General features: G+C 40.1%; 1 long non-coding RNA gene across 1 annotated transcript; it reads left to right on the forward strand.

Moving 5' to 3' along the window:
* Positions 1-1,749: 1,749 nt before the first annotated feature.
* On the forward strand, positions 1,750-21,900 carry LOC148214941 (uncharacterized). The gene is made up of 3 exons (XR_015797014.1): positions 1,750-3,633; positions 5,402-5,534; positions 21,777-21,900. It is a non-coding gene; the product is annotated as an uncharacterized LOC148214941 (long non-coding RNA).
* The last annotated feature ends 3,313 nt before the right edge of the window (positions 21,901-25,213 follow it).

Genomic DNA, 25,213 nt, shown 5'->3' on the forward strand with positions numbered 1-25,213 from the left:
AACCATAATGTGGCAACCTTTAAACAAGAGTTCTATTACCTCTATTACCACCCTACCTGTCTCCTTTTCTTCTCTCCTTGTTGCCTTCCAAGAAATAGGGAAGGGAATTGTTCCATAAAACCCATTACTGTTATATAAATTCATGGTGCTGAATTGAATAGCTACAGATCTACACCATTTAAATCTGATTTTTGGAATGGATAACAGATTTGGCAACAACTAACCAAGTGTTTCATATGGTGAAATTTATTCTCTTTGCTTTTAAATGGGCCCCTGCTGTTCTTTTAAAATGATAAGCATGTAGTTAGAACAAATGTAAGTGATGGAAACTTTTATTCTCTTTACAGATCTCTGAAAGCTGGTATCTTCTTCATTATGTGGAGCCAATAAACATCTTTCAGTATTTCATACTACTTTGCATTTTCCTAAAGCAGAGGGATCATTCCAACTACATTCTTACACATTAAAATTAATTCAAACTTAGCATAATACCAGACACTCACTGAACATGCTGGCAAGCTCTGCCTTCTGACAATCATGCCAGCAGCATTGCTGAGAAAGTCTAATCACTTATAGACCAAGGGAGGCCTTTTGCACTAGTATGAATTTTATTTATTTTATTTATTTATCAAATTTATATAGCTTCCCATCTCACATAAAAGTGACTCTGGGTGGCATACAACAATTAAAAAGAATAAGTACATAAAAAACAATTACAAGTAAAAATAACTATGAATCCTATGGCTTGTGAAAAGGTATTATAGGAAGGAGCCTTGCCAGTAGGTACATGTATTGCAGAGCCTCACAGAGTCATTGGGTGTTGGGTAGCATATACATGTAAATGAATGAATGAATGAATGAATGAATGAATGAATGAATGAATGAATGAATGAATGGGTTTGAATGCCTCTTATGTTGGGTGTGAATTTTCAAGCATTGTATGCACATGTATACAAACCTGTAAACATTCTTAACTGAAAATTCTGACTGAGACAAAAATTCCCAGTTATAGATATATAATTCAACTGGCATGCTCATTGTGTATAGACATATGTCTTTAATGCTGTAGTAGAACAGGATTTGTGAATGTTTCCATACACAACTCAGCTCCTGCATAATACAAGAGGGTTGGTAATAATTTTACAAATTGTACAATTAACATTTTACTGTTTTAAAGTTTGATTATTAATCCTTTTGTTTTCCTCAACCAAGAAAGAACAACTATGCTGAGGATTCATAATTTGATTTTGACTGTCAGTGCAGGCTTGCTAAAGTGCAGGAAAGAAAAAGAAAATAGAAAAAAATAGAAAAGAAAGAAAAATAAGAATATAGTAAGGAAAATGAAAAGAAATATATAAAGACAGGACTTCCCCCTTCATCACAAGTATAAACAATTTTTGTAACTTATCACCTTCTCTTAAAATACAACAAATGATCTCTTCTTCCCATATCCCATCTCTTATCTATAAACATATCCTTAAAAACCTCATCATTTCAGTCCAGATCAGCAAAAGTCCATTAAGGGTTATCAGAGACAACACCATATCTATTTTAACCTTGATGAAATAAATCAACTTTATATTCCTTTCTTTTACTTTTAACAATCTTGATCTTTAGTCCCTTCAAATAATGTCCTAACACTTGATTTCTTTTAGTTTTTTCTTGTCCCTTCTTACAAAATTCTTCAAAGCTTTAACAAGCCTCTTTTGTAAATCCAGTATAGGAGGATTATCCAGGTCACTTTTTTGGTCTGTTGTTTGTATATCCCTTTTAATTATTAAGACATCAGCCAGTTTCCAGTGTAGCTTCTTTTTCCATATCATCTTCGTAGCTTGTCATTTTTAAATCCAGTTTCAGATTAGTTTCAGTCTTGTCTGGTAAAACTTGTTCCTCTTCTATAACATATTTCAAATACAGTCAATGTATAGAGGCAGACACTCTTAAACATCTGGGTCCATTGTTCAAAAATATCCTTCAGTATGTCCAATGTTAAAATATTTTATTCCATTCTGTATTAATAAGTCAAATTTAAGTGTTCTTCTCCTTTAATTGTAATATTTAATTCCTTCTAGTTCCCTCTAGTATCCAACCTTCAAAGCCCCATTCTATCATGTTTTTGTTTTTTTGTTTTTTTTAAGAATTCAAGACAAAAGCATTTTCTCATGGAAAGGATTCTTATAATTAATTCCAAAATCTTATTTCAAATTTATCTGGACCCTTAGTCTGTTTGTAACTTTCTAAAATCAAAGTTTTAATCACCCTTTTGCTGTTTATTCCAGAAAAAAACATTAAGTCCTTAAACTTGTATTTAAAATTTCTTTCGCTAAGGACTGAAGGAGACTTGCCCAGTGCTGTAAAACTTCTTGATCCAAAGGTTTCTAATAGCTGAAAAGCAGTTAACAAGCCATTTCTGAAAGTGATTAGGAAAGGAAGTATGGGAATCCAGTGTCTGTAAAGGCACCAACTGTGGTTTCAGCAAGATGGCTATTCCCTTGTCTCCCAGAGCTCTAAACCTGCCAGAGATCGCTGTCTTGAGGTCTCCTCACAAGGAGCAACTATATGGAGCACTTGTAGGCGATCTCAAGTCCTCTCCTTGTCCAGAGAAAAATTACAAAATGCTGGTCTACTTGCCAGCTCTTCATTCCACCGGAGCCATCTTCAGTTCGCCATTTCTGCTCAGGAAGTCCATGACTCAAGCTCCCCTTGAGTCATAATGTTGCTCACATGCACACCCAGAAGGAGCAGAGCTTCTAGCACAACACTGCATGAGAAACATTAATACTGGATATTCTTTAAATAATAGGGACATTCCAATTCTTTATTCCAGAGTTCTTGCAAATAACTAATATATTTTTAATTATTTATTTTGAAATACTGTAGACTTGGCATTATCTAACACACATTTCAGTACTGACAGTTATTTAGGAGTGTTAGCCTCTGCTCTTGCAGCTGGACCAAAACTGTGAAATCAAGAGATGATTTAATTGAATATACTGCCATTTTGCAGTTTTCGCAAACCAAATTCCTCCTGCAGTATTTTTTTTTAATTACTTAATGGTGAAATACCAGATACTACAACACCAATTAAAAATACAGTAATGGTCTTACAATGTTAAAAAAAAAAAACTCTGTACATTATACTGGCTAAAATAAACTAAACACAAAGGAAAATACAAAAAAAGAAATAATAAAAAAAGTTCCATGTACTAACCATTGCAGTAAGTCAAATCCTTTCATTCTGGGAGCCTTGGTGGCTAAGAGAAGACAAGAACAAGGTTTGTATGCTACCAGCTCTACTGAAACATAATGTGTCTAGCCTTCTCTCCAAACTCCTCTGCACGCACAGTCTTGGGTTTTCCCAGGAAAGAGCACAGTATTTTTCCCAGCCAAGTCAATGGTATATGATTATTCTTTGAATGATGTTCTTTCAGGAACCAGGATGTGATTGGAACCATTTTGCATTTCACTGTCAGGAGAGCTCCAGAAGAAGCAGAAAGAATGAGGCATTGAGGGAGTTAAAGCAATCTTTTCAAGCTCACTGCTCCGCTTCTGGCGTCCCTCTACTATATTTGGAAAATCTCTCATTTCACAATCATGGGAGTGAAGCAGTTTAAAAGACAGATCAAGTAGCAGGTAAGGAAAGGTTCTCTACCTGAAACTGCAGAATGCTGTTGCCACTTGAAGTATAAAATCTTGGCTTCTGGGAAAGGTGGCCTGATTTGGTTTAAGACAATTCCCTGTGTTCCTTATTTATCTAATAAATTCATATGGCTGCCCAGCTCATATACATGACTCTGGGTGGCTAACAATTAAAACAAAATAAAAACACTACCAATAATTAAAAACATTAATATTATAAAAGAGCAGCCAAGAACAATTACAACATCCCACAATCAATATAATCAAGAAATGGGGTCCCCCACACTATCAGGGCCCCAGGCTTGATGGCAGAGCCAAGTTTTTAATGCCTTGCAAAAGGTCAGCGGGGTGGGGGCAAGTCTGATCTTGGGAGGGAATGTTCCAAAGGATGGGCGCCACAACAGAAAAGGCCCTCTTCCTGTGTCCCACCAGATGGCATTCTCTTGCGGACAGGACCTGGAACACACCTCTCCTGCTGGATCTAATGGGATGGATAGATGCCACTGGGCATATGGTCTCATAAGTAACCTGGCCCCAAGCCTTAAAGGGCTTTAAAGGTAACCACCAGCACCTTGAATTGTACCTGGAAGCATACCGGTAGCCAATGCAGCTTGCAGAGCAGAGGGGACACATGTACCAAACAACCAGCACCCATAACTGCCCACACTGCTGCATTTTGCACCAGCCAAAGGTTCTGAAGAGCTGTATTAGGGCTCTTAACAAGGATGGAAGAAAACAGAGAGCTCATCATTGTATTATTTCCAAGGCATGTAATTTTATCAAGAAAAATGTAATTGAAAAGACTTATATTTACTTACCTGAAAATAATCAGAATTTTCATTTTGTTTTGATTTATTTATTTGTTTATATTTCAAATTTGGTCACTGCCCATCTCACTAGGAAGTATCTATGGATGGTTTTGAATGCTTTAATTTCTTCTTCTAAACAGATACATCCTACAAGGTGTCAAGTACAATATATTGGTCCAGCCATCTTTCTTATTTTTGGCCTGTACAGCTGGCCTGATTTTCTTCCATGTAACTGTGTAGTGGGGCAGCTGCTTTGCATGTGTAAGTTTCCAGATTCTCAAGTTAAAAGGATACCAGAAAATATCTCAGTTTGAAGTCTCTGAAGAAAGTTGCTTGCTGCCAATCAGAATAGACAGTGATGGGCTACATGATGACTTGTTATCCTCCAGATCTGGAACTCCCATCATCTCTCATTGTTGGCTAGAGTGGCTAAGGCTGATAGGAGAGAGTTTAATAATTTGGAGATCCACATAATGTTCTTCCCTAGACTAGGTGGGACAAAAGTCTAACTGTTCCAATAGAAGAGAATATCTGTACCTCCAGCAGCCAACATTCAGAAAACAATGCTCCAATCAAGGAACCTCCAAGGAGGAAATCACCCCCCCATCAAAACTGTCAGGGCAAGCTATTGTATATAAACAGGGAGGAAACCCCACCCTCACTAGCACCAATGATGTTACCTAGTTGGGGAATGAAATGTCTGTGAGCAAACAACCAAGCTCAGAGAGCACCAAGAACTCTACAGGCTAACTGTATTAAAACAGCTCTTGAAGAAGCAGATATTTTCCATCATTTCAACTTATCACTTTTTATGAGGCATACAGGATTCAGTCCCTGATCATCTAGCCAGAGGGAGCAGGCAACAGAATACAGGTACCATTTATACTGCTAGGGGAGAGATCAGCGCTAAAAAGGAGAGAGATTTAAACATATTCTGAACTCCTGTGTTCCAGATTTTTCTCACTGATTTGAAGCTTCATCTACATTTCAGTCAACAAGAAAGCTGTTGCTGGACATTGGAAAGGATGATCTGGGTGCTGGCACTGGATCAGATTTACCTGTTAAATATCAATTGCATATGCAGAGGTAACACACATGGCAACACTATTGCATGTTCTGGGAGAATAGATCTTACTTGGCTAAAAGATGCATTACTATAATATTATTCATATGTGTGTGCGTGTGTCTAAAAAAGCTACACCTGGCTTTTCAGTTATTCTGTAACAGCCTACCCACTACACAAGTCCAAGAGAAGAAGACATAATTCAGAAACAGGAACTCCTAATGAATATACAATTGTGCTCTAATTTTGGCATAGAAGAGGAAAGACAAATCGATAGCTGGCAAGGAAATAAAAAACTGAGATCCTATTCATACTCTAACATGCCCAAAAGGCTTTTACACATCAGTAGCAGTGAGACAGCAGAGATCTTTATCTAATCACTTGATGGGGCTGTCCCACAGACTCTTCAATTTCCTGTTTGGAAATTATATTCTGCATTAGCTTTTTGGAGACCCAGAGCATTCTTTTTCTTATGTAAGCTTACCAGAAGCACATTTAATTAAGACTTAACATCAGAGTGAATGTGCATAGGGTTATAGAGGTTCAGACCAAAGAAATGTCACTGTACCAAAGTATGTTGTGACCCACATATTCCCTTCCTTTCCTGAGCTTCAAAAGAGAGAGAGGCAGAGAATTAATTACTCTTGTAATGATCCTCTTTTATTAATTCCAGCAAGGTATTATTATACAAAATAATAATTGATTGTGCTATTTCTCATGCTGTACATGCCAGTACAGGTAGTCTTCATTTAGTGACTTCCTCGTTTAGCGACTGTTTGCAGTTATGACAGTGATGAAGAAACAACTTTATGACAAATCCATGCATTTATGACCTTTGCAGGTCTGTAAAACAAAGGAAAACTGAAGTAAGATCATTAGCATAGTCACAGTTTCACTTAGTGACCACTTCACTTAACAACCAAGTTGCTGGTCCTGATTATGGTTGCAAAATGAGGACTACCTGTAGTGTTGTAGTTTCAAAGGAAAGGGTGACATTGAGTTCTGGTTATAACTTAGCCACAACTTTATTATTTGCTTATAAGGGCAGAAGTGGGTTATCATGATAGCCTTAGAATAGGAAACATCCTTTGGGCACCAATACCCTTGCAGATATATCTCACATCCTTCCAAACATCCTGACATTTTTTACTTTACTTTTTAAAGAGTCTTTTAATTTAAATAAATAAATAAATTGGAAGTTGGCATCCTGCAAAGCAAAGGAGCAGCCTTCAGTATCATCTTTATCTATAAAACCTATCTTACTCAGGTAAATACTTTGTTTACATAAAATATATTTCCCAAGTTTCTGAATAGTTTATAGTAATCATAAAAGAGAATCTCATATAAACCCCAGCACCAAGTCAAGAAAATGGCACACTGCATCGATAAATACATCGAAGTACGAAACTACAAATAAGAAAAGCAGTAGCCAACTTCACCATAAAAACCAAAAACAAATATCAACAATCCCATCAATCAGACAGTTGATCCAAATCACCTCCCCAAAGCCTGTTCCAACAGAATTGCATTGACAGCTTAATGTAAGGCCAGGAAAGAAGTTAGCTCGAGAACCTCTAGAGACAAGATGTTCTATAAGGTTGGGCCATCACAGAGGAAAATTGCTTCCCCTTGATCTCTCTTGGGGGTGAGACTTAAGTACACCCTCCCTGGAAGCATGTCCATGAGAGGCACAATGAAGTGGGAGGAGATGGTCCTTAAGTTACCTTGAAGCCAAACGGTAATGAACTTTAAAGATAGAACATAGAACTTTAAGTTGGATTTATAAACCTAGGCAACAACCGTAAAGCAGGTATTATGTTACAGTAGCGGTTCTTATTTGCTAACAGCCTGGCTGCTGCATTTTGCACTGTAAAACTACACTGTACTTTCTGGGTCATCTTCAAGGACAGCCACCGGCAGAGTGTGTTAAGTAGTTTAACTGTGCAAAAGATGAGGACATGAGTCACTGTTTTCCAGGGCCTTCTGAAACAAGTAAGGGCTGCAACTAGTATACTATCCTAACTTAGCAAAGGCTGTCGTGGCTACTTTCTGTTAAAGCAAAAGCTGCAAGTCCAGGAGAACCTGAAGTTTAGACCAGCTGCCTCAAGGGAAGCACAACTCCATCTAGAGCAATAACCAGATGAAAGATACAGCCCCAAAATTTCCAGACAAGCAGCAACTCCATTTTGATACAATTTGGCTTGAGCTTGTTTTGTCCCATCCAGTCCCTAGCATTTCCAGAAATCAGAGTAAGATTTCTACAGCATTTATGGCCTAGTCTTGGGTGGCAATAAATAACTGGGCATCATCAGTTGATGATGATACCTCATCCTAAACCTCCTCCAGAAGCTTCATACAGATGTTAAATAGCATGGGTAAGAAGGCCAAGCCCTGTGACATCCCATATTGGAATAAGCATGGGCTTGACCATTCTTCACCTGTGATGATCAACTGGAACCACCCACTTCCCTAAGAACAGAATCATTGTCAAATGATGCCTCCAAACCTCAACTCTCACAGGTGGTCCAAAAGGATATATGGTTGCTGATATCAAAGGCCACAGAGAGATCTAATAGGGCCTGAAGGGGAGCACTCTCCCCATCCAGGTCCCAACAAAGGTTCTCCAACAGAGTCAGCAGTGCCATTTCAAACCCATGCTTGGGCCTGAATCCTAACTGAAAGGAATTGTCAGCTCTCCCAGGTAAACCAGACAGGAAACACGTCTAGATGAGCTAATTCTACTTTATTGTAAGGCTACATTAAGAGAATCTTGCAAATCTGAAAGTACAAATCTCCTGTCCTCTCTATTTACTGCCTGACAAGTTAGGGCAGATCCTTCCTAAATTTCTTTTTCTGGCCATTACTCGGTTGCAGACTCCTTTCTCTTTTATCTGATCATTCCCTAAGCAGCATCTCTTCCTTCCCCCCCCCCCCACCTCCTCTGTCTTCCAAGGTCACCCTCACATTCCATCACAGGAGTCCAAATAATTGTTCTCATTTGCCTGGGTGAAAAAAGTCAATTGTGGTAATAGAATCTATACTAAGAGGCTAGAGGAAGTGTCAGGGAGCAATTTCACAAGTTTACTGTTTGATAAAAGGGTACTATGTGATGGGCCATGTCCATTTATGGCTGCTATTTTGTGAACAGGCAAGTTGCCCCCTCTGTGACAGTACCTATCATACGCTTTCACATTTTTAAATGCCTATCCTTCTTAAAGGAATGCAATAATGAGGAGAGAATTTGCCAGGAAACTCTTCATACCATACAGTCTTAGCCAATGACCTGATCTGGCTGACCACGTCAGATGTCAGAGACTATCATCCTGGGGAGCCTATGCCATCTGTAATTTAGGCATGATGTGTTTCCCTATGCCCGACAGTTGTTCCAAAGCTACTGGGTGGTCCCCACTGATTTCTGCTGCCTCTATTTGGGTGTGTGTCTCTGTGTGTGTATATTGGGGGAGGGCTTTTTAGAGTCTGGGCCTAGCCTTCCCCTTCAGTTTTCTCTTGCCTGATAAAACTGCAATATTTTTGGGCTACATGATCCACTTTGTACACTTCTTTGATGCTACCCCAAGAAAGGAAAAACAAAGAACTCATCCTATAGCTGATCTGAGGACATGACAAAAATGCTTCCTGGTACAATGACCACTGACACAACTGACTTAACACTAATCATATATGGTTAAGGACACGGATGCATCATGCTTCAAACTGAGCCTAGAACAGAGTCAAGCTACATGTACCAGGCCCTGAAAATCCCAAGGTCTGTACATCTCACAGCAATTTGATCTACATGGGGCTGCTCTTGAAGACTATTCAGAAGCTTTAGCTGGTACAGCATGCAGCTGCCCATGTAATTAAGGGCACATCGAAATTTGTCTACCAATATAGATATTTCAGAAGCTGTGCTGATTTCTATTTAGTTTCAGGGTACAATTCAAGAGCCTGGTTGTCACCTTTAAACTCATGACTTGAGGCCTGATACCTATAAGCTACCTTCTCCATATGGCATCAGCCCACCAGTGACATCAGCAAGATAGGGCTTGCTAATGGTTCTTTCTTTCAGGGAATGGCCTGTATAGGGACACAGGAATGAGCCTTCTTGGTGATGGCCCCTCTTCTTTGGAACAGCTTACTCATAGATATCCAATTCTCCTCTGCCTTATTGGGCCTCTGAAGGACCATAAATACTTGGCTCTTCAGGAAGGGACTCGGGAATGTAGAGATGTAGCTTACTCCCACAGGAAGGTCCTCTGAAAGTTTCTGGCTGTTTATGTGTTGGATTGTTTCATTTTCATTCTAACCCTGACTGCTGCATTCTGTAAGTGACTTACAGTCTATTGTAGCTTAACAGCACAGAAGCCTTAGTAAATAAACAAATATATAGATCAGAGTTGTAAAGTTTCATTCCTCAAAGCCTTGCTTAAGACAAAAATCTCAGCCATCATGAAATTTTCCCCTTGATGTCTGGCTCTACAACTGAGTGTTCCCACCACAACTTCTTTATTAGAAATGTCTGGAAACCCAAGGCTGGAAACATTTTATTCCAGATGTTTGCAGCATAAGCAGGAAGCATCAAGCCAGAATGGGATTGAGAACAGCTAAAATGCAAATAGACTTCCTAACTTGAGAATTCTATCTGCATGGATTAGTAGGCCAGAGAGATAGACCAGGTATTTGCAGAGGTCAAGACAGCACGAGCTACCAGAAATCAAGAATGCCAATTTCTTTTATGGTTTCTATTCTGTATTTATAGTATCTAATATAGTTTTGTCTTCCTGCATGTCTACTGAAGAGAAAGCTAGTTCTATTGAATTTCTGTCTGTTGTGGAGCTATTAAAAGCACAGCGCATTGTTAAGAAAAATTAGCCAATGTTGTAACATTTCCAGGAGCATCTGGAAATGTGCTGCTCTTCCTTCAACACATGCAATAGCCTAAAAGAAAATGTAATGAGAACCTGTTTCAAACTCCAGCAGCTTACTTCGCTGTCCTTGTTTCGTGATGTTCTAATGGAATTAGTTCCCTAAGGTCCTTTAAAACTGTGGAGAGTTTTCAGCAGGATGCATATTTTAGTCATTGCTCCTGCTTCCCAATTATAAGACAAGGAATAAGTAGACATTTATAGGACACAGCAAGGTTCAATCATATGAAATAAATTCTCCCTGGGACTGCTTCCTTTCTACCATCCCAACAACTTTCTACCACCTGAACAAACTGAATGGAACCAAACAGAAGCGGTTGTATACTTTCCTTAAACAGTAAAATGAGAGCCTAGCCTAGGGCATAAAATAATCCCATTGGTTGTATTGCAGCACACTGCCTCTGTTGAAAGCTAGGATCCAAAAGGTCACATATACTTAAGGAACAGCTGTCATTAAGAGTCATTAAGAGGTAACACATCTGCTTAAATTTTTTGCACAATTAATTTCCCCAATTTTTAAATAGGTCTAGGAGAGTCCCCTATCTAAAACTTTGGAGAGCTTTTGTTAGATGTTGTAAACAGTTCTGAACTAGGTGGACCAAATGGTCTGACTCGGTATAAAGTAACTGTTTAACCACAAAGCCTCCTTTAGGGGCTTCCTTCGACACCAAGGGAGAACAGTAATGACCTCTCAGCCAGATGTGGCTCCAGCAGCCTACTTGCAACCCCCCAGGGTACCCAGAGCTTCCCCAAGAGTGGCTGAGGTTTGTGGAAGTTGAGGAGGTTAAAGGGCAGGATGGGTGGTTGAGTTTAAAAGGCAAAATGATATCTATTAAAATACCAAATTGATGTGATTTTTTTTTCAATTGTCTTCAGCTTATACTTCAAAAATTGTCTTCAGCTTATACAAAGTTAGAGGAACCAACACTGCCCCTTAAAACTGAACTAAAACAAAAAGAGAAAGAGGAGGAAAAAAACCCAGCATCTTTGCTGATGCATCTTCCCAGACAGGAGAGAAGAAAGAAGTATGGCTTCCAATGCAAAAAAAAAAAAAAAATTGACCACCCCCACCATACCCATTGTTAGGGAGAAATTGCTGATCAGAGAAATCACCGAATGCTTACAGAAGTCTTATGCCTAGCCCTTTTAACTGTGCTGTATCATCATTAGGACCCAAGTCTGCATTTTAATTCAAAGAGCACCACTATATGATATGTGATCTTTATATTCATGAGGAATTTTTTTGCAGCTGTACTTCATACATTCCAGTTCACAGGCAAAGAAACAGGAATGTGGTGCAGGGTTTAGCCTAGGTTAAGTTTCAAGATAAGAGAGAAGGAATTATTCCATGGTGGACAAAAATGGGTGTGGTGCAGGAAAAGTCTTAAAATGTTGGTCCTAGCAAGAATCAGTTTTTCCACATGACCTCTACTTCAAGCAAAAGAATATCTTGAACTGATACTGTCCCCTAGGATTAAATCTTTATACTGAGCAAAAAGTTAAAGTTGAGTAGCAGTGCTTGCACTCTCATTTCAAGGCAGGCATTTGACATCAGAACAGAAGAATAGCCTCATTAGATTAGGCCAAGGCTTATCTTCATCCAGTATTTTGTTTTTCATAGCAGCTACCTCTGGTATGTTCTCAAAGTAGGAGATGGAGACATACCCCTCTCCTGCTATTGTTCCCCTGCAACTGGTATTTGGTGACATGCTTTTCCCAATCCAGTAATGTGGAGTTCTCCAATAGACCTGTCCTTCAGGAATGTATCCAGTCCCCTGAAGTTAGTGGCCATCATCCACATCAGCTGGTAATAAATTTTACAGATTAATTATGTGCTGTTGTATGAAGAATTATTTCCTTCAGTCTTTTCTAAATCTCCTTCTACTCAGATTCATGCAGTTGCTGCCCCATCCCAAAATTGCAAGGGGAGGTTCGGGTGTTTTTTTTTCTCAAAATTTCACGCCCTCCTTAACTTGTGCCTTAAGTGATTGGCTGTTTTCCCGATATGATCATTTGCCCCTGAATCAGAGTCATCTCAATCCATGTGTCCATTGACACTCCCAAAAATACTTCCAAAGATTAACAAGGCAGAATCCATACAGGTTTTGCCACATGTTAGAATTTGCTATTTTTCTTTCAGCCTGCTCCAATCCCATGCTCTCCAGATGTGGTCAGATTACAACTCCAATTTCAGGCAAGCCTGGCCATCATTTGGCTAGAAGTAAAACAGTCTGTAATCCTAGCACATCTGGAGGGCACCAATTGGGAGAAAGTTGAATTAGGTACAATTAGATTCTGCATTTCATAGTTTTGACAAACATTTGGGATGGAAGTTAAATGGCCAATGGCCAAACACTTTCTTCAAAATGTGGTAAATTAGCCTGCTGAATTTGGGGGCCTTTCTATTTGCAGAACTATGAATTTCCAGTCCAGTGTCCTGTCCTGGCAGCATCAACACTGCTTATTAAAGGGAAAAAAGATTCTGCAACTAGGTCTCAAAGATTACAAGTGAGGATTTGTGCATTTAGCAGGACTATCACCCACAAAACATGAAATGAAATTAGATATAGATAGCATCTGGCAAAATGCTGTTATCACAATAAGCAACTGATATCCTGATGCAAAACAATGTGGCTTGAACTTCTTCCTAGTCATAATTCTATAACAGACTAAACTATCATTTGATTTTCCCCCTTTGATGCAAAATAATTAAAAGTGTTTGAATTCATCATGAACTTCCCACAGGACAGAGTCTGTTTTATTCCTTTGATCTCTGGCTTTACAGGGACGCTATTACAAAATATAATAATTGAGTGCTTCAGGAAGGACAAGCAAACAATGCACTGTCACAGGATTCAATCTAACTGCCCAAATGAGCATTTTCTGAAATTTCTGCAGAAAAGCATACTGCTAAACTACTTTCCCTTTATCCACTGCTGACGCACTTTGGTGCAGAAGCTTGAAGAGACACTGCCAAGGAGAGGCATCTCACTTCCCTCAACCACCAGCACTCCCTGTGGATTAAAATGAGAAATCTGCTTGGGTTAGATGGAACTCTTGTCGACAAAATTTCATTACTTAATCCCTATTCATGGCACCTTTGAAAAGAATAACAGGCTAATGACATTTCAGCTAATCATAGTCTTTCCTTTTTGTGACACCCCGCCAGAAGCTTTTTGGAAAATAAACTTGTGGATTTGTTTAAAAAATATGACTTTTCTCTTCCTTGTGGAAAGGAGACTTGGCAAGATGACTCAGTGAGACTATTTCCCAAGCTTTTATTTGCTGTTCTCTTGTCTTGTGTGTGCCAAATCGGAGCAGCATTATTCCTCACCTTTATCACCCTTCTGATGATGCTTCTGTTGTGCCACAATGTGCTAATAGCAAAGGGGAAAAAAGCCCCATGTTTGGCCCCGTGCTCAGATATTTGTAGTGATGCTACATATCTGATTTGGGCAGATGAGTAACATAATTATGGAAAATAAATTTACTGTAACTGACAAACATCATGTTAATGAACTGATTAAGTCCCCAAAATTTAAGAATTAATTTTTAACTATTTTACATGACTGAATTTAGAACAGGACCTAGTATGGGGGGTAGTAAGCAGGAGTGGAGAACCCAAGGCCCTCTGGAAGCATAAAGAACATGGGAAGAGTCTTGCTACATCAGCTTGGAGGCCTACCTACTCATGCAGTGGCTGACTTGATCTATCAGGAAAGCTCAGGTATAGCTTTGAGGGTGGAAAACATCTCCCTAGCAAATGGTATTTAAGGCTCGCTGTCTATAATCTTGGAGGTAATGCATAGCCATCAGGTCATTGATGCCCTAATGCTCTCTTCCTTGATTTATCTAATATTTTTAAACCATCTGGATTGGGGGTCATGTCAGCTCTGATAGAAGTGAATGAAAGAACAAGCGTTCCCTGAACTACCTCTATTCATGTCAACCCTTCCGCTTGCCTATATTTGGGAAAAAGAATATTCTAATGAAGTGATAGCAAAAACCCTAGATGAAATAATTTCAAAAACACCATATCCACATCTCTTAGCCTTCCTCTAGAAACTTAAGGTAATTGAATTATTGAAGCAGATAATTTAGGAAAAATGAATGAAAGACCACAGGAAAAACTGTAAAGGCTTTAAAAACCACAACACTTAAGATGGCTGTCCTCCAGGCAGCTATAAGGCTCACTGAAGCCATTAGTCAGATGCTGGTTTAGGGTTAATAAAAGTCTGAAAGGGAAACTGTGGTAAACCCCACAAAGGAACACTGCCGGCTCAAGCAACAAATAGATCCAAAACCTTATTGGAAAAGTTTAGTGATGCTGTAGAGAATTTCATCACAATAATGTTTAAACCATAAACAAGAAAAGACATAATAATCCACATTTAAAATGATCAAAGGGCTGAAATAGCTCCCATATAAGCAAAGGTTGCAACGTTTATGGGGAAGAACATGTACAGGTGTAGAAAATTATACACAGAGTGCTTAAAGTGGATAAGAACCTCCCCACCCCCACCCCACCCCGCTTTCTGATTAATTAGAACTGGGATCATCCAACAAGGATTCAGAACAGATCAAAGGGAGCAATGTATTTGTTTGTGTATATTTAACAGTGCTTTTAACTTGCCCCAATCCCAGAGGAGACTGGTGGTGCACCATGTCATGCAAAATGAAAAACAAAACAAAAAACCCCACATAATAATAAATTAGCCCAGTTATGCAGTTTCATCTAAATCTAGTGTCCCCAAAACAAAAGCAAAGATAAAACCTCAAATAAAACCCAAAATAGACTTGCAGAGTCATCAGCTGGGAATGCCAACACATTCCTCAATAGCACTTTGTTAAGCTTGTTATCATGAATTGTAGCAATGGCCACCAGCTTAAAAGCTTTCAAACAGATTAGACAAATTCATTAAGACAAACTTCAGCAAACCTCATCCTGATGCGTGGACCAGCTCTATAACTGATGGCTAAATATTACCTCCTGTCATGATCATAATATACCTCCTTCTGTCATGTCCTGCAATGTCTGGTTGATCACAGTGGAAACAAACTTTTGATTATACAGGCCTTTAGTCTGGCCCAGCAAGGCTCTTTCTATGTTCCACTGGGCTGATTCACATATTACCATTGCAATGAGAGAGATCTTTCTCTGAGTCCCAGACCATTTCATGTATTGTCGAAGGCTTTCACGGCCGGCATATGATGGCTGGTGTGGGTCTTCCGGGCTGTGTGGCCGTGTTCTTGAAGTTCTGTTTCCTAACGTTTCGCCAGCACCTGTGACCGGCATCTTCAGAGTGCAGGAGCACAGACAGGAGCAGTTCTCTCTGTGCCCAGGGTGATGTGATCCTTTTGTGGGTATTTATAGAGATCTGGGGGGGGTGAAAGGGGGAGATTGGGGGTGTATGGGGGGGTTGGGTTACTGAGTGGCTGCTTGTTTTGGTGTCAGCATCTGTGTGTATCTTCCTGGGGATTAGGTAGGGTTTTTTCTTCTATTGAATTGTTAACGAGGGGGTTGCTGGGGGTGATTAGCAAGTTCATTGTGTGAACTGTTCACATGTCCTGGTGGTTGAGCTGAGTTCGTTGACCTTTTGCAGGCTGTATTTTTCAGGATTGGTAGCCAGGTTTTGTGGATTTTTAGGCTCTCCTCTTTTTTATTGAAACTGTGCTGGTGTTTGTGAATCTCAGTGGCTTCCCGGTATAGCCTGGTATAGTGGCTGTTAGTGTTGTCCAGTATCTCTGTGTTTTCAAATAGGATTTTGTGTCCAGTGTGCTTGAGAGCATGTTCAGCTACTGTAGATTTTTCTGGTTGCTGTAGTCTGCAGTGTCTTTCGTGTTCTTTTATCCTGGTATGGATGCTGCGTTTTGTGGTCCCGATGTATCAACGAACTCCTGAAGTTCAACGAACTCAGCTCAACCACCAGGACATGTGAACAGTTCACACAATGAACTTGCTAATCACGCCCAGCAACCCCCTCGTTAACAATTCAATAGAAGAAAAAAACCCTACCTAATCCCCAGGAAGATACACACAGATGCTGACACCAAAACAAGCAACCACTCAGTTACCCAACCCCCCCACACACACACCCAATCCCCCCTTCCCCCCCCCCCAGATCTCTATAAATAACCACAAAAGGGTCACATCACCCTGGGCACAGAGAGAACTGCTCCTGTCTGTGCTCCTGCACTCTGAAGATGCCGGTCACAGGTGCTGGCGAAACGTTAGGAAACAGAACTTCAAGAACACAGCCACACAGCCCGGAAGACCCACACCACCCAGACCATTTGTTTGAGAAAGCCCCCAGTGGGACAGATTCTACATTATCTCTAAGGGCCAAAACAAGCAAGCTGGCACTTGGGACTGACCTAGCATTACCTGTCCTTCTTACCTTCCTAGACAGTGGAGGTATCCCTTTATCAGGGACAGCTAGCTATATCAAGGCAGCTGCCTTCCTGCCTTGTGAGCAGTGTTGTGCTTGATAATAGCCCAAATTCTGTGTGGCTGTAATTGTCACTGTGGGAACCTGAGATTTAACCAAGAAGGAGGGGAGGGGAGTCTGTGCTTCCTTATGGTAGCAAAATGCTTTCAAAATATGGTTGTAGTGCAGATCTCCTGGAAAGAATGAACAGCTCACTGAGTATTTCAGAACATAGAATATTGTCTCAAAAAGCTCTATGAAAGATACTTTGGGTGAAGACATATTTTAGATTTAATTATATGATTGATTTTATTTATTTTGTTCAAATCATTAACTCAGTCCACAGTGAACTTTGATCCTAAACAAACTTTCTAACGCGGAAACTCAGAATCTGTTACCTTCATGGATATCCCATTTGTACTTTTCAGTCACTTCTTGGTATCTCATTAGATGAGGAAGCATTTTTATGGGCATGCAAATGCATCATTTTACATGTGCTGTTTGGGGAAGTAGATATACCTCTCAGTGCACTATTTCTGGAAACTTTTAAAAGAGCACTACAAAACAGACTTCAAGGAATTGCACAGTGTTAGTTGTTAACTATGTCATGTTCAGCAAAACTAAATACAAATGGGGCAACCCACAGATTAGTCCTGTGTCTATTCTTCCTGCCCCTTGAGCTAGGGTGGTCATTCCAACATAAAAGGGCCAGGGAAAAAAAAGAACCCACAGCATATAACATTGAGAAGTTCCATAAAACTGTCTGGACGAGATCAGGTTGTCCATAAGAATGCACTGGACAATGCTGGAGTAGAGTGACCTCTAGTTTTCAGCTTCAACAGGCCACCTGTAAATCATGATTATGTATTTGTTTGATTGATTTATATCCCACTTTTTCTTAAAGCGCTCTAGGCGATATACATGCTGTTTCATCTTCCCATTATTCCCCACAACACCCCTGTGAGGTAGGTTAGGCCAACCTTACAGAATTCTTTACAGAGATGGCCTAGATGAGCACTCAAAAGCATTTTCATTTTTAAAAGACTGAAAGAATCTTACAAGAGATATTATAATGTGCCCCCCCCCCCAGTCTAGACTATAATCGCTGCCTTCACATTTTGACAGGGGTCACAAATCCATTCACATGCTTGACCCTTTATAAACGAGTCAGCAGACTGACAGCTGTACCCTTTACAAACCATAAAAGAAGCAAACCAAGAGATAGATTGCTTATTAGCACCATGCTTTACAAACTGATTTAGGTGAAATAAGTTTCAGAGGGTATGCTCTAAAGATATGGAAGCAACTTTTCAGATAAACTGAAAACAAATCTAAAACTTATCCTGGCATTCAATACCCTAAAAGCAGGACTAGACAACTTGATACTCATGGACACTTTAATTCAGTTTTAGATTCTTTAATGAAATAACTAAAAACAAAGCACAAGCCTTTATTATCATTTTTATTGACAAGAATGCCTCTGAGCCCCAGTGGTTTGTTTGGCAATGTCCAAATGTCCAAATGTGTAGAAGATAAACTTGAGTGATAGGAAGCTTCTAGGGCAGAGGGAACAACCAATAGAGGTGAATATGTGTAGCTCAGGGTTGAACTGTGGAGTCCTTGGGGTTCTCTGAGTTGGTTCTTTTCTTGCAAACATTTCATTACCCAGCTAGGTAATATCTTCAGTGCTAAAATGGGATGTGGTTTGCTCTCTATTTATCTGCTGTGGCCTGCCTTGCCAGTGCTGGTGGGGGTGGGGGGTTTGTTTTGCTCCTCTGGTAGTTCCTTGATTAGCATATGTTTACTGCTTGATTGTGTGCCTGGTGGTAACCTTTGCTTATCTGGGTGATGGTTGCTGGTGAGGCGATCTTCTGGTCTTTTGTCTCTTTTGAATAGTATGTAGATGCTGTTTATCTCTATGTGTTTGTTAATTGCTGCCTTGTCTGAATACCAAGCTTCCAAGAATTCTCTTGCATTTTTGGATTTAGCTTGGTCTAAAATGCTGACAGTTTCCCAGTTGAAACTGTGGTTGAGTCTGTCCATCTGTTGTGAGATTAAAGAGTTTTCATCATGTCTTCTGACGGCTAGTTGGTGTTCATGGATGCGCTCTGCCAGCCTTCTGCCTGTCTGTCCTACATAGTGGTTGTTACAGTCCTTACACTGTATGTTGTAGATGACTCCTGTTTTTTCTTCTTGGGCTATTGGGTCTTTTGGTTTACTTAAGATATTTTGGAGGGCTTTAGTTGGTGTGTGTGCTACGGAGATGCCATGTGGTTGTAATAGTCTGTTGGTGGTTTCTGGGACATTCCTGATGTATGGCTGTGTGATCCTTTTCATAGTTTGTGTTGGTTGTGTTGTAGTAGATTGAGTGGTCAGGCACTTTTCGATAAAGTTGCATGGATATCCATTTTGTTGGAAGATGTTGTATAGGTGGTCTGTTTCCTTTTTCTGCTGTTCTGGGTTGCTGCAATGCATTTGCGCTCGCTTGAATAATGTTCTTACACAGCTCCTCTTGTGGGAGGTGGGGTTGTTAATTTGGTACTGGAGTACTTGATTGGTGTGGGTTGTCTTCTGATAAACTTGGGTTTCTAATTTACTGTTGTTTCCTCTGCTGATAAGGATATCCAGGAAGGGCAGCGTGTTGTTTTCTTCCTCTCTGGTGAATTTTATTCCTTTGAAGATGTTGTCGATGGTTTCATGTGTCTTCTCTAGTTGTTCCTTTTTAAAAATCAAGGAACTACCAGAGGAGCAAAACAAAACCCCCACCCCCACCAGCACTGGCAAGGCAGGCCACAGTATATAAATAGAGAGCAAACCCCAACTCATTTAGCACTGAAGATGTTACCTAGCCGGGTAATGAAACGTTTGCAAGAAAACAACCAAGCTCAGAGGCCCCAAGGACTCCACAGAGGGAACAACCTCACCAGTTTGCCTTCTGAAATGCAGCTTTTTATGGATATTCTCACTATTACAGCCAATTTGTGAAGCTTCCATGGCAGCCTATGTACAAAATGAGTTCACAGCATGCTCTCAAAATTCCAAATGCATGGAGGTACTAAATTTGGGCTGCAAAAATCAACTTAGGTTGTCATCACTAAGATGACATGAATTAGGGTTTTCTGTATCTATTTGCTCCCAACAGCTTGACATCTGGATTTTTGCAGCCCAAATCTAATAGCTTTACAAATGTGCCCACCGCACCCCAGCATTTGCCTATCTGTGCCCCACAATTATTGCTTTCTTCCTAAGCCAGCAGCAACCCAGGGAAGATACTATTTGCCTGTTAACTGGCAGAGGGTTACGCTATGTGATGATATCATAGATACTACTGGCGAAAAAGAAAAAACCCTGAACAAGAAAGAAAACAGAGGGCTGGTAGCCAGCCTAGATAATCTGTTTAATGACACACATTGCCATCAAAGCTGCTTTATAGAATATAAGAAGGCAGGGCTGACTAGAATGATGAGGAGCAAGAACATATTGCTGTGTGTTGTGTACTTTGCTGTGCAACATCTGAACGAGTTAGCTGCTGTCTACAAGTGCAGTGATTATTACTCCATACCATTCAACTGCCAATCTAATCCACTCAAGAGCTTTGCGGGGGGTGGCAAAGTATATTTCAATATTTGAAATGTTCAGATTGAACCTTTTTATTCAGGGTGGTAGTTACGCATGCTAGGGGGTAGTTATGCAATAGTAACATGCAGTTTTGAAAGAGCTGTAGCTGCTGGGCCAGGTGTTTCCATAAGGGAGGGGGGGAATCACAAAAATGTAAAAATATGTCCACAATGCACATAAAAAGGGGGAGGCCTTTGATCCCACCCTTGTGAATGCCTTCTTGAATTCTGCCACCCTCACCCACCCCATGGATGCCCTGTTTTAGTTTTGTCAGCAGTCCTAACAGTTGTTCATAAACCCCAACATAGCATCATTGGTGACGAGGATGAGATTATTAATTGCTAGAGATCAGCAGGAAAGTGCTTGCATATTCATCAAGGGCTTTGGCAAAGAGTCAGAAGTACAATCTAATTGGAAACCTGAACAGATTCTGGCTTCTTCTTTTTTTTAACAGCTAGACTTGGACACATTGAAGAGTTTTGACATTAGTCAGCCTGCTTCCTGCAACTCATATGCAAAGAAGCTTTCTCTTTATCTCCAAGTTTTAAAAAAGCCTAAACAAAAACAAGCTATCCTCTGGTCTGCCTGTTCAGCAGCCCAGACATTGGCTATAAGAAGAGCACCCACCACTTCTCCTTCACTAAAGTCTAAAACATTTGATGAATTTGTAAAATTACCAGTTGAAGGATCATTTCTTACCTGTAGCATCAGCCATTGAACAGCAATTTGGATTTCACATTCAGCAACCTGGGGAAGGTATTGTTGCTTATATTATAATGCTACGTACCGCCCCATTGCAATTTTAGGGACTTTCTAGAAAAGATGTTGAAAATTTACCTAGTACATGGACTCACAGTGGAGCACCCAGCAGAGGTTTTTGTCTGAAGCAAAACTGACATTTGCAGTACTCAAGAAAGGGCAGTAGCTGGTGAAATTGCATCACTACAAGGAGACAGAAACTAAGGTAAATGTTATTCACACCAAGCCGACTGAAAGCGCAGGGCAGCAAACTTAGCTAATATAAGAAATGCCTCCTCCACCATGACCAAACATAGGTCCAGGCAAACCAGTCCTTGCTCAGGCTGTGGAGGGTTACATCTGTTGGAAAATATGGGGTTTCAACCAAGCCTGTCCCACACCAACAACACCACCACTCTGCGTGCAGATTCAAGGATGTAGAAGGTAGTTTGTATTAATCAGAAGATGAATATTCACTGAATATACCATATACATTTCCTTAGTATGGACTAAGCATTGTACTAATTGACAATATCGCCTAATTGACTTTCCACAGGATAACAAAGATCAGAAGCTGTATCATGCCTCAGAATCTGTGTAACAAGGTCCCTCAAAATGACGCAGTGCTTGTAAGGATATGAGCTGAAACTTAGTAATACAAGATGGAAGTTGACTCTGGCTCTGGACTATTTGTAATTAACAAGGACCCTTTCCATCATGTATTTTCACAGGAGCCTCCTCCCAAGATGTGGAGGCCATAATGTTTTCTCTGGGATTATAACAGAAAGCGGGTGGGAAGCTACATGGTGGATATGCAGTCTGGATCTTTCTGAGGGAAGCTTCCAATCACTGAGGTAGGGAGGAAACTAAAAACATTTTAAGGAGTTGATCAGGCATACTGTCGGAGGGTAGACACTACTGCCACTGTTCAACTAACAGAATTAGTTAATAGGTTTTCAAAAGGGTAATCTGAGGAACTGGGAACACATAAAGAGAAGCCATTGTCATTTCATTTGGATGTATCCATTGCACCAGTTCCCATGAAAGCCAGATATGTCCCTTTTGTCTTACATGGAAAAATTAAAGAAGAGCTTGAAAGTCTTCTCAGGCAAGGAGATCTTCAATCAGTTGATGATGAAGACCCATCATGCCAGTGTTAAAATTCTCCTCAAGCTTTTTTGGGGAATCTTCTCTAATACCAAGCCTATGCCAATATTACCACTTGTATGAAGTGCTGAAACCTCTTGCTTTAGGCTTATGATTACAAAGTTACCTATAAGCCAGGATAGGCAATAGCCAATGCAGATGCCCTGAGTCCTAGATTTTGTATTGCCACCATTGCTGGAAGTCATGATGCTGGAGGCCTTTCCAGACCTGTGCGTAAACTTAATAAACTTAATAATTTTCTTTACAATAACTCTGTAAGAAAAGTTACATTTGCCCAGAAGCATGTGATAAGCCTCACAGATGAAGAATGAGTTAACCCGGAGGTGGATCTATATGTATATTATATTTTGTTATTTTTTAAATGTTTTATTCATGGAACACATAGTATACATTCCAACCCATCCTCCTGATGCTATTTTCCTTCTAAATCTGCTTTCTCCATGACTGTTTTTATGACAAATCTGGAGGGGGGGTGGACAACTGCAGCTTCTGTGTCTGCTGAGTACAGTGTGCTAAAGTTGTAATACTATCAATTTTATCTATTGGATCTTGCTAGAGATACTTACGTAACACATTCAAGGAGGGGGATTTTCTTTAGGAATGGTCGGACTGACTAGAAAGGATGAAGACTGGATTTGCTGATTAGATCTGCTTGTGAAATTGATAAGCTGGTTAAAGGGAGCATGGGAGGGAGAAAATGCTGGATCTTTATTTCCCCAAAGGTTTTGTGGGCTGCAAAATCATGTTCTTCTTTAATAACCTATAACAAACATACAATACTACAAGGAAGGAGTGTTGGTCAAAAAATGTCTGTCAAAAACTGGCACTGAGACACCTGATCTGTGAGGTAGGTGCCAGTTAAAGCAGGAAAGGCTGCCCTACTTTTGCTGCCACGCCTCCAAACCTTAGCAGCTGATCTCCTGGCTGAAAGAAGTGGAGGAGAAGCAGAGGAAGATCAGCTCTGTGGATAGATGACCAGACAGGTAAAGAGTTGACAGGTGATCTCCAGGCTGGGAGGGTGGCAGGGGAAGAGGAGAGAGATTTTCTACATGCCCTTTCAGGACATGTCGACTGTCTTGGGGGCTACATTTAAACCCCAGTTTAGTACTGTACTGAAATAATGCTAAATCTGTGTTCCAGTTTCACTTTGAACACAGGTTGACAGCTTTTTCATATGAGCACCAAGCCGGTATTTAAAAGTAGCCCAGTTAACAGCTGGCAGGGAGCATCCTCAGTGCAGTGGGAAAATTCTGCCACTTCAGCTTGGATTCAGGCATCTGATAGCTTTTAAGTCAGGTTATTTTTAAATGTAGTTTTGGCATTCTTAAAAAAAAAAAAAAAAAGGTTGGGGGGAGTAAACCAGTGCTTTAAAACAGTCTGAATAACAGCTCACCTGCATGGTGTGGGCCCTGTATTGTGAAGTGGCAGAGTCTTTTTCTGCTTCACTTTGAAGCCTCACCAGCAATTACCAATCAACTGTTACTGGAGCCGTTCAAGGTCTCAAAACTGAGGATTGGCTTGGAGACCTGTTAGTACAGGGGAAAGCCCAGACTGAAAGCTCTGGACTGCCCCCCCTCACCCAAAAAAGAATGGTCTTGAAGGAAGGGAAGCCCACACCAGCCAGAGTGGTCAATAGGGCTCAGCTGACTGACCCAATGGTTAGTGGAGTACATCAGGTCATGCCAATGGCCAAACTGCTTAAAGAGGAAGACTCTGAGAGTTTGTTTTCACATAGTAGCCATTTTCAAACTAATCAACAGATGTAGTCTGCCCCATTGTTACTAAAGAGGCCAGCCTCCTTTCCTTTACAACAAAGCAGTACAAGAAAATGAAACTGGATATTTCTGCCTTCAGTTGCCTATGCATAGTTTTCTTACTTATAGTGATGTATTTGGTTTATATCAGGAGGGCAAAGTGACACTCCTCTTCTGGAGTTTTTCCCACAACAACTCTGTGACCTAAGTTGGACTGAGGAAGAATGATTGGCCCAAAGTCACCCTGTGAGCTTCCACAGCTAAGAGTGGAGAGTAGAATCTGGAATTCCCCACTCAAAGTCAGTTCTCGCTGAAAGTAGAGTACTTGCTGAAATTCTTGTGTTGTACCTTTAATCTTCTTTCTAGTAAATATTCCCACCCTTAGCACTGAGGAAACTGCTGTTTGATTTAAAAGTTTTCAATCCAGGTTGCCACAACAAAAGTCTGACAAAAATGGCACTTTAACACTAGAATAGCTAAAGGTGAAGGAAAATTGCCTCAGGCAAGGGATGGAGATACAATAAAAACAACATGATGAGGAAATGACAGGAAAACTAGCTACAACAGCATGTTTGGGCTGTGTTTACGTGCAAGTAGGAAAAGGTCATCAGTTTCTTTCTCCATTGTTATTCATTCTGGCTCTTGAAGTTTTGAACAGAGACATAAGACAAGATGAGAGAATTGCTGGAGTGAAAGTTAAAAAAGAATAAACTATAAACTAAGGGCATTCGCCGATGATTTGGTTTTAATTTTGGAGAATCATAGATGTATTAATGGAAAAATGAAGAGAATTTGGCGCATTGGTTGGATTTAAAATTAATAAGGAAAAAACAAAGATGCTGACAAAGAATATGAAGATGGAAGACCAAAAAGAATTGTCTATAAAAACTGGTTTTCAGATTGAGAAAAAAGTGAAATATTTGGGTATTATTATAACTAACATGAATTGCATGTTATTTCAAAATAACTATGTTAACGTATGGAATGAAATTAAGAAGGATTTATTAAGATGGGAAAAAATACAACTGTCACTGTTGGGAAGAATTTCTGTGGTAAAAATAAATGTGTTACC

The sequence above is a fragment of the Python bivittatus genome, unplaced genomic scaffold (assembly GCF_059951505.1).
Source record: "Python bivittatus isolate LINGU-HERP-01145 unplaced genomic scaffold, Pbiv_v1 ctg000480_np1212, whole genome shotgun sequence".
In the NCBI taxonomy this organism is placed as follows: Eukaryota; Metazoa; Chordata; class Lepidosauria; order Squamata; family Pythonidae; genus Python; species Python bivittatus.